Genomic DNA, 15984 nt, shown 5'->3' on the forward strand with positions numbered 1-15984 from the left:
CAATTAATTTTATAACAGTTAATTTGTCTTTTCTAAATTCTCCTTTTAGTTATGTATTTTTCTACATAGCCCAATATACTGAAATAGGATAATAGATAGTTCACTGAGGTGTAGTTTTTTTTTTAAATTGTATCTATTCATTACATTATAATCATATTACAGGAGATTATATATATTTGCTAAAAGCTACAAAGCACCTCTTTCCTCTTTAGTTCCTGTTCCCATTGTTTTTTTAATTGATTGCGTTTATGTAGGGTTAAGTCCTTGACAATCCTGATAATGTCAGACTGACTACAACATAGTTGTTTGTTGGTGTCTGTTACTATCATTACTATCTGGCTCATACTCCCCTACAAGCACAATTTAGTCATGACCTATACAACAGGGGCATAGGCGTGTGCACGGGGTGTGCTGGGTGTGCCTGGGCACACCCTAATCCCCGCGCCCCGCACTATGTGCCTCCCTCCGTGGGCCGGTGAGGGAGATCAAAGTTCTCCCTCACCGGCCCACAGCAGCATGGAGGGAGGCAGGAGAGGATCCGGGGATCTCTAGCCTGCAGCTCTGCCGGGTTCCTCTCGTGAGGTCGGAGCATTGCTGTGGCAACGCTCAGATCTCGCGAGAGTGAACTCTAGCCCCGCAGGCTAGAGTTCACTCACCGCTGGACCACCAGGGATGGCAGCAGCACGGTCCCCCCTCCCTATAAAAAGGTAAGAAGGGAGGGGGGATATTAACTAAAGGGTCCCCCCATCGCACCCGCACACATACATCACCCTTACACACACACACAGCACACACACACACTAACAGCACCCTCACACTAACAGCACCCTTACACACACAGCACACACTAACAGCACCCTTACACATACAGCACCCTTACACACACAGCACCCTTACACATACACACACACACACAGCACACACTATCAGCACCCTCACACACATCACCCTTACACACACAGCACCCTTACACATACACACACACAGCACACACTAACAGCACCCTGACACACAGCACCCTTACACACACACAGACACACAGCACACACTAACAGCACCCTTACACATACAGCACCCTTACACACACAGCACCCTTACACATAAACACACACACAGCACACACTAACAGCAACCTCACACACACAGCACCCTTACACATACACACACACAGCACACACTAACAGCACCCTTACACATACAGCACCCTTACACACACAGCACCCTTACACATACATACAAACAGCACACACTAACAGCACCCTGACACACAGCACCCTTACACACACAGACACACAGCACACACTAACAGCACCCTTACACACACACACAGCACCCTCACACACAGCACCCTTACATTTATACACACACAACACACACTAACAGCACCCTCACACACACAGCACCCTTAAATATGCACACACAGCACACACCAACAGCACCCTCACACACACAGCACCCTTACACACACAGCACCCTCACACACAGCACCCTTGCACATACACACTCACACACACACAGTGCCCTCACACACACACAGTGCCCTCTACACACAGCACCCACACACACACACACACACCACCCTCACAAACACTGCACCCTCAAACACACATCACCCTTACATTCAAACAGCGCTCTCACACACACAGCGCCCACACACACACACACAGCACCCAGACACACACACAACAGTGTGTGTGTGTATATATTTATATATATCTAGTGGTTTTAAGATAAGAATTGGTGTTATAGCTGCTTATCCGTTTTTTTGCACTTCTAATATTAGCGCTAGTACTACCCTTTTTCGTTTGCACTTATATTTATATATATATATATATATATATATATATATATATATATATATATATAAACCATAAAAAGTAGGTGCGCAAAATAGATATATCCCTTAAACAATAAAATGTGCAGAGCATGCAAACTTGTCATGCAATTAGCTATAAAATTGCAAATACATACACATATTGGGAAAAACACCATATATCAAGTGACTTATGCAGAAAAATGCACACTGATAAAAAATAAATAATTAATACTTGCACAGGTCTGCTCAGATGGTCCGATCTGAAAATATAAAGAGACACAGACCTAGTGCAATACTGTTGAAAGAGATAAATTTGGCTGAAGAGGAATATTCCAAACTCACAATTGTGGAGTGGTTGTAGTACCACTCCAGACTATCTGGCTCTGGGAGGATCAGTCCCCTGTAATCGTGGGATCCGATGGGTAGACAACTGGAAGCAATCACTCGGTATCCGGTCCGTTTAGAAGTAAAATTCCATTTTATTTCAACATAAAAAAAGTGTTTAAAAATAACATTAAAAGTATATTCCTGTCGCTAGTTTGAGAGTTCAATAAGTCCAGAGTTACGTTTTCTGAATAAAACTAATACAAGAGGGCACATATGAATCACTGCATCTCAGGTGTGGACATATATCTTCCAACACTAAGGGTAATGTCTGCCACACCACAGGGGATCATCAAGCTCAAAGGAAGCTCAAGTAAATATTCTCATGGAACAGGTAGAGTCTCACAACATGGGGCCCTGTTTCAAAAACACTCAAAACCTTTTGGTATGGAATCCAGGAATTCTCACTAGGGAAGTAATGTTTAATATATAAGGAATACTGCATACACCAACATAACACATTTCCAAAAGTGGTTCTGTACACCACAAAGTCACTGTTTGGTTTATTGCAGGTCTAGTATTTCCAGCATGCAAAAAATATTCATTGAAGCATTGAAATATATTTAGTTATTAAAGGTATAATAAAGTTTTCATTTTTTTTTTAATTCTTTATTTTGTTGTGCATAGCTTTTTCAAACAACTTTTGTGCCATGATGGCATGCTGTGGTATGATATGCTTATAGAGGTATATACACGGCATAGAGGTGAAAAACACATTTTTCAATAAGGAACAACAGGAAATTATAACAGTTTGGTTGGTCACAGTGAGGTTAGTTTAGCGTTGTGTGATGTTTGGCTATGTATTCTGTGTGATTCTCTGCAGTCTACTATGGGACTAGCTGGTCTCGGTTGGGTGTTCGTGCCGGGCAGGCGAAATGGTTTGACAGTTTTACGGTGGCTTGTATCAGTGATGTGTTTGGATGGTCGTGTGTGTACAGGCTTCTATGCTCGTGTCTGTCGTGTTATGAGTGTGTTGGGCCTGTTGCATGGGCAGTGTGTGTTGATGCTTTGGATCGTGCTGTCATGTAGTGTGTCTCGCTTTGCTCTGTCTCGGCATTGAGGGTGGTTACCCCTAACCATGTGGGTAGCGGGGGGGGGGGGGGGTGATAGCTCTGTATTCGTGTAGCGTAATTTCGCATTCGGGCATCGACGTTCTTTGTGCTGTTCTGGGTCTGGGTACCTGAGTGTCTGTCTGGGAGTTAGTCAGAGAAGAAACAGTAAATCATAGTGAAAGGAAACATAAACATAAAGTATTAAACATAAAGTATTAAACATGAAGTTATCTTCTGTCGGTTTCTCCTTCGCTGGGTTGGGGGTACTGTGGGTAATAGTCCGGCATGGTCCGACTTTGGGTTTCATCAGTGGGCAAGTGTCCATGGAACCTAAGACCCCAGTCCACTTGTTCCCGGGGCGTGAGGGGAGGCTATTGCGGTTTCTCCGTTCTCTCTTCGGCGTTTCGGGTTCTGGTTCGGCGAACTGAGGGTTTTCAGGTAGTCGGCTGCTTCCTCCGGTGTTGTGAGGACTTGTGTTGTCCCTGCATGGGTGACTTCCATGGAGCCTCCTGCTCCCCACCTGTAGGCTATACCTGCAGCGCGTAACTGTGTGGCAGTTTGGCTGTATGACTTGCGCCACAGTAGTGTGGCTCTAGATAGATCTTGATAGAACGTAAGTTCTGCTTCTTCAAAGGACAGCGGTGTGCGATCCTTAAGCGCCGCCATGATATGAAGCTTGTCCTGTACTGTTACGCACCTTAAGATGACGTCTCGAGCTGCTGGTGATTTCAGTTGTGTGTAGGTTGGGAGCCGATAGACTCCATCTATGGTGAGTTTCTTAGCAGTTGCGTGTGGGAGTATGCTGGTCAGGAGGCGCCTAGTGTAATGCGGCAGTTCTTCTGCTGTAATTGCTTGTGGTATTCCTCTGATTTTAATGTGTGTTCGCCTTTGTCTATCTTCTATGGTCGCCATCTTAAGTGCCATGATTTTTTGGTGATGCTGTATGTGTTGTACCTGATCTTCCAGCGTTGTCAGGTGAGTTTTGACTTCCACCACGTCTTGTTCTGTGGCAGTTACCCGGTCTGTGACCGTTTGCACCTCCGTTTTGAGGAGGGCCGTGTCGGCCGCCCAGAGCCTGTGTATGTCTGCGAGTAGGAGTTTGAGATCGCCTTTGGTGGCCGGTGCAGCATCATCTGGAGCTTCGGGCTGCGGTGTCAGCGTGGACTGTATGGCCGGCTGGGTCTCTGATCTGCCCTGCTCTGTTTGGGGAATGTGATCTGATTCCCAGTCATCTCCCGTGGGCCTAGGAGTGGGACGTGGCTGCGCGGGGCATTGTAACAGCGCGCCTATGTCTCTGCTGTCCGCCGCAGGTTTTTGGGACCTGCGCCCCATTGCCGCTGAGGGAGCCGGTGGTTCCGTAGGTGTGGGGATTAGTGGGTGCCCCCCTCTCTCTAACCTTGGTCGGAGCAGGAAGTCCTCCAGGCCTCGGATAGTCGGCGTGAGGTAGGCCCCGGTTTTGCGTTTCCGCTTAGGAAGCTTCTGCGGGTGTAAAAACGGGATCGATCGGTGCCTCTCGTCTTTCTGCCCCCGTTTCTGAGGGTTGTAGGGCGAGATGGGTGCCCGTTTTGGTGATTTTGCCCAGATTCAGTGAGTACGATTAGGAGACTGTAGAAATGGCGTCTGGTGCCATGCGATGGCAAGCCCCGCCCCCATAAAGTTTTCATTTTAACCCTTTCAATACCCACATCAAGTATAAATATTTTTATTTTCATATATTTTGCTTAATGAAATCTAGTAAATAAATCGTCACTCATCCTCATTTATACTCTAGTTATTAGAACCAGCTGGTAAAAGAATGAATTCTTCTGCAGCAGCCACTAATAGCTGATATAATACATGCAGATTTGCTGAAAATGTAAGCTCACTCCCTGCTTTCAAACAGTGCAGGAAGTTTCAATGGGTCATATTATTCGTACAGTGAATGGACTCCACCAATACACTGCCAGCATTACATTAGCAGTCTAGATATTCATAAAGATTGCCATAGCAGTTTTAAATACTTAAATTTTAGAAATGTATGATTTAACTGTATTTACATAAGCATTATGCTCAAATATGTATGTTACACTAACCTCTCACATTGTATGGACTATTAGAAGATAAAAGACATTGCATACACTCTAAACCTTTTAATTTCTCAAATATATTTTATAAAGCATGAAGGAATAAGTAAAAAATAAAACTAGTGTAAATTAACATAATTTAAATGTTTACGTTTGTCTGCAAAGCAATCTATACACAATATTGCTGTGTTATGATATTTTATATGTTTGCTATGCATCCCTTGCTCCAAATAAATAATATCCTAATGTTTTCAATCAAAAAGTACTCAGTAGTGATGGGGATAATGACATTCAATGTGTAAAATGATTTACTTTAAATGTATCCATTAACAAATATTCACATTAATAAGGAGCGCATCATCATAGTGTTGCTGTAATATTGCTGCATTGTAAGTGTAATTATATGGCTGGTTCTAACTGGTGGCATTACAACAACGGTTACACTGCTTTTCTTGGTGCTGTACTGGTGAAAGGTACCATAGTACCCCATGTAGTAAATTTTGTAGTAGTTAGGGTATGGGAGCTCAGGTTTAGAGAATGCCTTACTAATCTCTTACTCTAATGCTAAAACCATATACCTCCCAACAACTGTAATCCCTATAACCTTATTCTTATTTTAACCTCCCACTAACCTTACCTTGAACCTTTTGCCTAACCTTATCATAGCTGTGTTTTAACGTTTGAAAAATGGTTCTTTTGGGATCCAATACATTGCATTGATCTCCAGTAAATCTAAAATTCCAAAAGAAGGGTAAAGTGCTGCAAGTTATAGTGCAGGCAGACTGAAAGCAGCAAACTCTGAAACTGAGGACCCCTCTAAGCCCTGACAATAAGTAAACAAATGGTATAAACAACGGGTTGCACCAATAAAAAAAAAGACTAATAAAACAAATTACTGAATAAAAAAGGGAGATACTGTAGAATATATAAAATTAAATAAAATAAGAACAGTTATTTTGCAGTCTATTTCATCCTCTTTGGATGGATGTGTCCATAGAAGTGAGAGAAAGTAATAGTATTTGTGCTTGGTTAAAGACAGACTACAAAGTGCTTAAATGCCCACTCACATTTTGTGGAGCTTAGGTACAAACTCCAGTAATATCAACATGTATTGGTATTATCCCAACTATTGGATATACAGGGAGTGCAGAATTATTAGGCAAGTTGTATTTTTGAGGATTAATTTTATTATTGAACAACAACCATGTTCTCAATGAACCCAAAAAACTAAAATTAATATCAAAGCTGAATATTTTTGGAAGGAGTTTTTAGTTTGTTTTTAGTTTTAGCTATTTTAGGGGGATATCTGTGTGTGCAGGTGACTCTTACTGTGCATAATTATTAGGCAACTTAACAAAAAACAAATATATACCCATTTCAATTAGTTATTTTTACCAGTGAAACAAATATAACATCTCAACATTCACAAATATACATTTCTGACATTCAAAAACAAAACAAAAACAAATCAGTGACCAATATAGCCACCTTTCTTTGCAAGGACACTCAAAAGCCTGCCATCCATGGATTCTGTCAGTGTTTTGATCTGTTCACCATCAACATTGCGTGCAGAAGCAACCACAGCCTCCCAGACACTGTTCAGAGAGGTGTACTGTTTTCCCTCCTTGTAAATCTCACATTTGATGATGGACCACAGGTTCTCAATGGGGTTCAGATCAGGTGAACAAGGAGGCCATGTCATTAGATTTTCTTCTTTTATACCCTTTCTTGCCAGCCACGCTGTGGAGTACTTGGACGCGTGTGATTGAGCATTGTCCTGCATGAAAATCATGTTTTTCTTGAAGGATGCAGACTTCTTCCTGTACCACTGCTTGAAGAAGGTGTCTTCCAGAAACTGGCAGTAGGACTGGGAGTTGAGCTTGACTCCATCCTCAACCCGAAAAGGCCCCACAAGCTCATCTTTGATGATACCAGCCCAAACCAGTACTCCACCTCCACCTTGCTGGCGTCTGAGTCGGACTGGAGCTCTCTGCCCTTTACCAATCCAGCCACGGGCCCATCCATCTGGCCCATCAAGACTCACTCTCATTCATCAGTCCATAAAACCTTAGAAAAATCAGTCTTGAGATATTTCTTGGCCCAGTCTTGACGTTTCAGCTTGTGTGTCTTGTTCAGTGGTGGTCGTCTTTCAGCCTTTCTTACCTTGGCCATGTCTCTGAGTATTGCACACCTTGTGCTTTTGGGCACTCCAGTGATGTTGCAGCTCTGAAATATGGCCAAACTGGTAGTAGGCTTTCGAGCCTATACAGCTTGGAGTAAGACAACATGCATAAAGAGGATGATGTGGTCAAAATACTCATTTGCCTAATAATTCTGCACTCCCTGTAGGTGTAGGATTTTACTCTGTCAGTTCATATTCTGTTGGATTTTACTTTGTCATTTTATGTTCTAATGGAACTATATCTGATAGTTTATATACCTGAGTAAATAAGTAATTGTAAGTAATGCACTAACTGCATACACTTAGTCGCCACTCTTGGTAATGTCGATATCTGAACAAAAAAATGTAGATGCAGTTAAGTTCAAAAACTGTGTAGACATGGTCAAGAGATTTAATTGTTTTGGACAAGATGTAAGAGAACATCTTACAATGTGATCTAAGGTGATTTTACTCTCTCATAAATGACAGTGTAAGGTATTAAAAAAACATACAGAGCACCATATATCTGATTGTTACTTCATTAAATAGAGATGTCAGAGGAGTAAAAATAGTAAAGTAAAAATATTGGAAAAAATGGTCAGCACCATTAATTAATGTATCCGTTTCTTGCATCAGTTGCACAGGCTTCTGGTGGCTTAAGGTAGCAATTAGGCCTCCTAATACCACCTAGATAGCATATGAATGCCAAGGCATACCTAAGCATTGTTGCTTTACGTGTGTATCATGTTATGCTACATGTTTTCAATGGCTCGTGCAAAAAATCATCTTAAATATGACAGTAAGTTCACTTTCGTATAGTAATACAGTAATAGAGTATCAGGTACACCTTGCTAACGAGAACCGAAGATGGTCAAATAAATCATCCGGGGTTGCTGTATGTCTCATGAAGATGGAACTTGCCAGCATGTTGTATCTGGACTGCCCTTCTGGGTGGGATAAGTCTGATATGTAACTGGTAAAGGTTCTCTTTGTAGAGATGTCCCGAATAGTTCGCTGGTGAATAGTTCCCGGCGAACATAGCGTGTTCGCGTTCGCAACGGATGGCGAACATATGCGATGTTCGGTTCGCCCCCTATTCGGCATCATTGAGTAAACTTTGACCCTGTACCTCACAGTCAGCAGACACATTCCAGCCAATCAGCAGCAGACCCTCCCTCCCAGACCCTCCCACCTCCTGGACAGCATCCATTTTAGATTCATTCGGAAGCTGCATACATTTTTTTTTTATTCTTTATTTTTGTAGTGCATGGAGGCATAACAAATGAGCATGTGGTACCCCAACAGCATTCTTCATGCTTTTCAAGTAACAATAGGGTATATGTTAATACGTGCACATTTTATATGTTAAATTATTATGAGGTTTGTCAGTCAGATTCAACAACTTGGTAGTGTTTAGACAGGCTTAGACAATTTAAGAACATCTTTGAATTTAAACAGGCTTAAGCTTACGTCATAGTGAATACATTATATTAAGCAGTGCGTGAGTATATATATATCTACATTTAGATAATTTAAGAACATCTTTGAATTTAAACAGGCTTAAGCTTACATCATAGTGAATACGTTAAATTAAGCAGTGCATGAGTATATAAATCTACATACTGAGAACCAGGGTGAGGCTATCTATGTCTGAGGTGGTTAACTATGATTGGCCCTGGCATGTTTGTTAGTCTGGCCTGCATGGTTGTCTGGCATGAATAAAAGTAGCCTGTTTCAACTATATTAGTAGTTAGACTAGTTTGCACTAAAACACGGAAGACATCCTAGTATGAATCGTGATCAACCGCTCTCAGAGACTATGCATTGCGATATGTATATGATGTGGAAAGGTTAACTGCTATGACTGTCTATAGACGAAGTGGCTTTAGCTGCACCTTAAGGATCACCAGTCCGTGGTTGCTGTATCTCTGCGACTGCTATTCAGGAGCCATAGATTGCCAGGTATTGTTGCCAATGCTATTCAGGAGCCATAGATTGCCGGGTATTGTTGCCAATGCTATTCAGGTGCCATAGATTGCCGGGTATTGTTGCCAATGCTATTCGGTGGGTGAGTCCTGTAGCCTCCTGGTGGTCTAGAGTCCATAAAGCCCGGTGCTGGCCCTCCAAAGTCATGGTACTGCCCAGTCATCCTATACCCGTTTGGGGCCTGGGTCTGAGGCTGGCGCATGGAGCAGCACTGCAGTGCTTGGTAAGGATGCTGGTCCGGTCTCGTACCTGCAGAAGGGGCTGTAGCATCCTGTGAGGGGTTGGCCCCGGTGTTTTCGGCTGCTGGGCCCGGTCGGTCCGTCTTGCGGGCCCGGTCCGGTGCCTCTCGTCTCTCCACGTGTGCCTCAGAGGCCTTTTTATCATGGGCTTGGGAGCTTATCTCCTCTGGTGGCGAGGGGTTCGCTTGTGGCGTGTGCGGTACATCGGGGTGGGCCCTCTGCCACCCTTTACGACTGGGTGAGCTGTCTGTTGTACAGCAGGAGCTTGGGGATGAAGTGTACTCATAGTGTGTCGCCCTCCCGTTCCCTGCTCCTTTACCTCCTGGGTTGTTGGGGGTGGCAGTTGTTCCAATCGCTTGTATAGTTTGACCCAAAAGTCATTGAATATCGGCTTCCAAGTTCGTGGGTCCGGTGAGTAATACCACATGTTGTATTACATATAGTACTCCCGGTTATCTGTCGTTTGGGCTGCAATTTGAGTCCGGTTTTGGCCTTTGTCAGTGTGGATTACACAAGATTGGGCTTAGCAGTGCTGGAGCCCCAGACAAGCACGTCTGTTCAGCTCTGCAGTTAGGCCCTCCCCCCGGAAGCTGCATTCTTAGTGAGAGGAGGGACAGTGCAGCTGCTGCTGATTTAATAGGGAAATCGATAGTTAGGCTAGTGTATTCAGTGTCCACTACAGTCCTGAAGGACTCATCTGATCTCTGCTGTAAGGACAGCACCCCAAAAAGCCCTTTTTAGGGCTAGAACATGTCAGGGTCTTACCTGAGTTGGGAGTCTGTAGCGCAGATATGTCGCTCACCCTTGCAGATAGCCACAGGCCGAGGTGGTCAGGTAAGAATTCACCTGGCCTGTGGGTCTGTGCACGGGGGCTGTGCAGGATGCAGTACCCAATTCGCAGGACAGGCAAGGACAGAACCAGCAGGATAGTCGAGGGATAGCCGAGGTCAAAGGATGCCAGAGGTTAGAATAAACGTAGTCACAAGCCGAGGTCAAATATACGAAGCAGAATAAACAGGAACACTGGTACAACACAGGAACACAGATCAAAGACTTGACGATGAGTGCAGGGCGAGGCTGGGTTTAAATACCCTGCTAATGAAGATCAGAGTCAGGTGAGAAGCAGACAAGTCATGGTGCAGCCCCCGGTGTAGTAGCCAAGCCAGGATGAACAAGACCGGAATCAGAAGTCTCAGGTAAAGCTGCTGTGGCTCAGAGGCAGAGAGCAGGACTGGGATAGATAAGTACCCCGGTTCAAGTCCCCTGTTGGGAATTCCAGGGGCGACCACGTCTGACCGTCTGTCTCACAGGTGAGTACCCTGACAGTACCTCCCCCTTCAAAAACGACCTCTGGGCGTAGGTAGGCTCCTCATTGAAATAATCCGCCTCTCCAGAGTCACTCTCAGAATCCGTCGAGTCCCCATAGTGAAAGTCCTCAGTATGGGATCCCTGATTAGCTCGGGATTTCCCAGTACCAGCTTCTGGTACAGCTGACGATCGGTCTAGGTTCCGGGTAGGGGTGACAAAAACTTCCACAACTTCGGGAGGGACAGTGCTCGCAGCTAGCAGTGCTTTTTCGAACACTTCCAGGTCTTTTTTACAGACCGTAGTGCCATTAGAAGCAATGACACAATCCTTAGGTAAATCCTTTTCAAGTGGGTAGGAAGTAGTGGTTGTAATTCAGGAAGCAACTTTGGTAGCAAAGGCAGACGACTCTGGAGCAGGAGGTCTAGGAGGGCGAACAGGACAAAGCGTGATGAAGTGTCCACCTTCTCCACAGTAAAAGCACAGACCATGGCTTCTCCTTCGGTCCCTCTCTCCCGGTGTGACTTTGCAGTGGACACGTCCAATTTGCATAGGCTCCTCAGGATCAAGTTGAACACAGGATACCTCTGGAGTTCTCCTGGGAACTGGATCATAAGAGGGTATCACTGGGGTGTGGTGACGTAGCCTCCGTGATTTTTTAGTAGGTGGAGCTGGCTTGGGCTTAGTGATCCTGCACTGTGAGTCCAAAGCAATAATAAAGGACTCCCAGCTGACAAGGACAGGGCTCTTCCTCTGCAACATTTGGTAAGACCAAACTTTAATGCGTCCAGACAACAGGTTGATAGCCGCTCTGACCCTGATGAAATCCGTGGCGTAAGTTTGAGGCTTTAAAGAGAACAATACCTCGCAATCCATCCTGAATGACTGGAAGGACGTGTAGTTACCATCAAATCTGTCGGGCATGATGACAAAGGGTTCCGGAGCTGGATGTACTGCGCCTTTAAGAGAAAAAAGTTCCTGCTGCAACTCCGAAACAATCTGGGCCAGGCTGGACACTTGCTGGAGTGAGGGTGAGCACATTTCTGCGGACTCCATATTGGTCAAGTCTTTTGTCAGGGTCTTACCTGAGTTGGGAGTCTGTAGCGCAGATATGTCGCTCACCCTTGCAGATAGCCACAGGCCGAGGTGGTCAGGTAAGAATTCACCTGGCCTGTGGGTCTGTGCACGGGGGCTGTGCAGGATGCAGTACCCAATTCGCAGGACAGGCAAGGACAGAACCAGCAGGATAGTCGAGGGATAGCCGAGGTCAAAGGATGCCAGAGGTTAGAATAAACGTAGTCACAAGCCGAGGTCAAATATACGAAGCAGAATAAACAGGAACACTGGTACAACACAGGAACACAGATCAAAGACTTGACGATGAGTGCAGGGCGAGGCTGGGTTTAAATACCCTGCTAATGAAGATCAGAGTCAGGTGAGAAGCAGACAAGTCATGGTGCAGCCCCCGGTGTAGTAGCCAAGCCAGGATGAACAAGACCGGAATCAGAAGTCTCAGGTAAAGCTGCTGTGGCTCAGAGGCAGAGAGCAGGACTGGGATAGATAAGTACCCCGGTTCAAGTCCCCTGTTGGGAATTCCAGGGGCGACCACGTCTGACCGTCTGTCTCACAGGTGAGTACCCTGACAGAACATCAGTCTGCTTTTATTTTTTTTATGTAATCTAATTGCAGTTGCCTCTCTGCCAGCGTGTGTGTCAGGCTCACAGCGTATACTGTGCCCACTTGCCCAGTGCCACCACTCATATCTGGTGTCACAATAGCTTGCATTTAAAAAAACAAAAAACTTTTTTGACTGTAATATAATAGCAGTCAGTTTCCTTCACACGTGTGCGTTTCAGGGCCTGCCAGGGCACAATGTCACACCAGTGCAACTCATATCTGGTGTAACAGTAGTGTACATTTTAAAAAAAAAAAAAACTTTTTTGACTGTGAAATAATAGCAGTCAGTTTCCTTCACACGTGTGCGTTTCAGGGCCTGCCAGGGCACAATGTCACACCAGTGCAACTCATATCTGGTGTAACAGTAGTGTACATTTAAAAAAAAAAAAAAACTTTTTTGACTGTGAAATAATAGCAGTCAGTTTCCTTCACACGTGTGCGTTTCAGGGCCTGCCAGGGCACAATGTCACACCAGTGCAACTCATATCTGGTGTAACAGTAGTGTACATTTAAAAAATTTTTTTTTGACTTTAATAGATTGAATAGCAGTTAGTTGTCTGCAATCGCGTGTGTCAGGCCTACAGCGTCTACTCTGCCAACTTCTGCCAGTGCACAGTGCCACTCATATCTGTTGTCACAGTAGCTTGCACGCATAGTACCACTAATCGAAAAAAAAATGACAGGGCAGAGGCAGGCCACCCCGCAGGGGCCGTCGTGGTCGTAGTGCTGTGATTCCCTTTGGCCCTAGAATAATGCCCAGTGTTCAGAGGCCACGTACCCTGAACTCGAAAAGTTCTGAGGACATAGTTGACTGGCTAACACAGGACACCCAATCTTCTACAGCTTCTACTCAGAACCTTGACGCACCATCCTCCTCCAGCTTAGCTTCGGGCACCTCTCAAGTTACCACTCGCCCGCCTGCTGCCACCACCAACACTAGCACCACAGCCGCTTCACTTGATCTGTCAGAGAAGTTACTTACACATCAGTTGGAAGAAATGAGTGATGCGCAACCATTATTGCAAGAGGATGTAGATAACAGGGATATGTCTCAGTCAGGCAGCATTACACACATGGACGTACGGTGTGATGATGATGATGTTGTACCTGCTGCTGCTTCCTTTGCTGAGTTGTCAGATACAAGTGAAGCGGTTGATGATGACGATGCGTCCGTAGATGGGGAGGTCGTTGCAAGGAGCTAGTGGCACAGTCAGACAGCATGCATCGGCACCCGGGGTCAGCCAGACAGCACGCCAATCAACGCATGCTGTTGCCACCACCAGAATGCCGTTATTGCAGAACTCAGCAGTGTGGCATTTTTTTTGTGTGTCTGCCTCTGACAACAGCGATGCCATTTGCAACCTGTGCCAAAAGAAAGTCGTGGGAAGTCCAACACCCACCTAGGTACAACTGCTTTGCGAAGGCACATGATCGCACATCACAAACGCCTATGGGATCAACACATGAGTACAAGCAGCACACAAACTCAAAGCTGCCATCCTCCTCCTGGTCCAGCATCTTCAGCCACGTCAACCACTGCTGTCCTCCTTGCCCCCTCTCAACCATCCTCCACTCCGTCTCTTGCCTTGAGCAGTTCCTGCTCATCTGCCCACAGTCAGGTGTGTGTCAAGGACATGTTTGCGCGTAAGAAGCCAATGTCACAAAGTCACCCCCTTGCCTGGCATCTGACAGCTGGCTTGTCTGAACTCTTAGCCCGCCAGCTTTTACCATATAAGCTGGTGGAGTCTGAGGCATTCCAAAAATGTATGAGAGGCAACGCAGAGAGAGGAGTCTGAAGAAGAGGAGTCAGAGGAGGAAGGTGGCTTTGAGGAGGTGGAAGACCAAACACAGCAGGCGTCCCAGGGGGCTTGTTGTCACCTTTCGGGGACCCTTGGTGTTGTACGTGGCTGGGTGGAGGAAGAGACCTTCAATGACATCAGTGAGGACAAGGAACGGGACATGGCTAGCTTGGTATCCAACCTTGTGCAAATGGGGAGTTTGCGGTTGTGGAAATGGACTGTTTGCGGTTGTTTGCGGTGCGTTAAACAGGGAGTTTGGTCTCTCACTCTGAAGCAGGCGTAACCCTTACACTACCTGATCGATACAACATCATACCTGATGTTTTAAAGCATGTTATTCCAAACAATTTAGGAATGTTAGGTGATTTATGCCCTTTATGGATTAAAACCAGACTCTGCATCAACTATGTAATTTTCCATGGAAGTTTTGCCATGGATCCCCCTCCAGCATGCCACAGTCCAGGTGTTAGTCCCCTTGAAACAACTTTTCCATCACTATTGTGGCCAGAAAGAGTCCCTGTGGGTTTTAAAATTCGCCTGCCTATTGAAGTCTATGGCGGTTCGCCCGGTTCGCGAACATTTGCGGAAGTTCGTGTTCGCTGTTCGCGAACGGAAAATTTTATGTTCACGACATCTCTATCTCTTTGCAATTGTTTAAGTGAGCAAAAGCATTTTTGAAACCTGAGTGGAAACTAACTGAATTGCAAGCAATTGAGTTTTCTCTGAACTTTTGCCTGTTCTCAGAGTTTCCATTTTCTCTATTTTTGTTGTAATTAATTTACTTAGGTTCTCCCTCATTTGAAAGGGTAATCCTGACGTGAATCCTGGGCTGTTGGGTTATTAGTTGGGTTATTAGTCATCATTGGTGAAGTTAATCACATGCTTCTTTTATCTGTTTTTAAGTTACGTATGAAATAAATGTGCTGTTGATTCTATTTCTAATTTATAATAATTAAGCTATTGTAACAGTACTTACCCGGTGCGCATGCCAATAGGGTCCTCCAATCAAGTCGCATGCAGCTCGAGCACGCCTACCTCCAGACGAGCCACGTGCGGCTCTAAAACAGTCTGATCAGGTGCATGGCCCATACAGTATTGGGAATGCTGCTCACATCACAAGCACGTTCTTAAAGGGGAAATGGGAGCCTAATCTTGTGGTCGACTCCCATTGGTCCACATCATTCTAGCGCCCCCATTCACACACGTTTTGGAGCGCGGGCATGACGTGGACCAATCAAATTAGCCCTATTGTGGCTTCTGTTCCCGGTAGCCTTTAGTGCGTTCCTTGTGATTAGTATTGTATTCTGGTATTGACCTTGGCTCTATTTCCTGACTGAGTTTTTCTTTAATCCTTGCCTGTCTTGTCTTCCCTTCTGATTATTACCGTGTACCTTACTCTGGATAGTTCTTGTTTTCGCTGTCTCTCAGTTACCCTGACCTCGGCTTGTATTTCGAATATGCTTTACACTGTCTAATGTTAAATCCGGCCACTCTAAAGCCCG

The 15984-nt window shown here is 45.1% G+C and overlaps 1 protein-coding gene across 7 annotated transcripts in view; it reads right to left on the reverse strand.

Annotated features, from left to right (window-relative positions):
• The window catches only part of AUTS2 (activator of transcription and developmental regulator AUTS2), a 1446188-nt gene that overhangs the window by 527894 nt on the left and 902310 nt on the right, over nucleotides 1-15984 (reverse strand). The window lies entirely within an intron of this gene.

Source organism: Pelobates fuscus, chromosome 1, assembly GCF_036172605.1.
Source record: "Pelobates fuscus isolate aPelFus1 chromosome 1, aPelFus1.pri, whole genome shotgun sequence".
Taxonomy (NCBI): domain Eukaryota; kingdom Metazoa; phylum Chordata; class Amphibia; order Anura; family Pelobatidae; genus Pelobates; species Pelobates fuscus.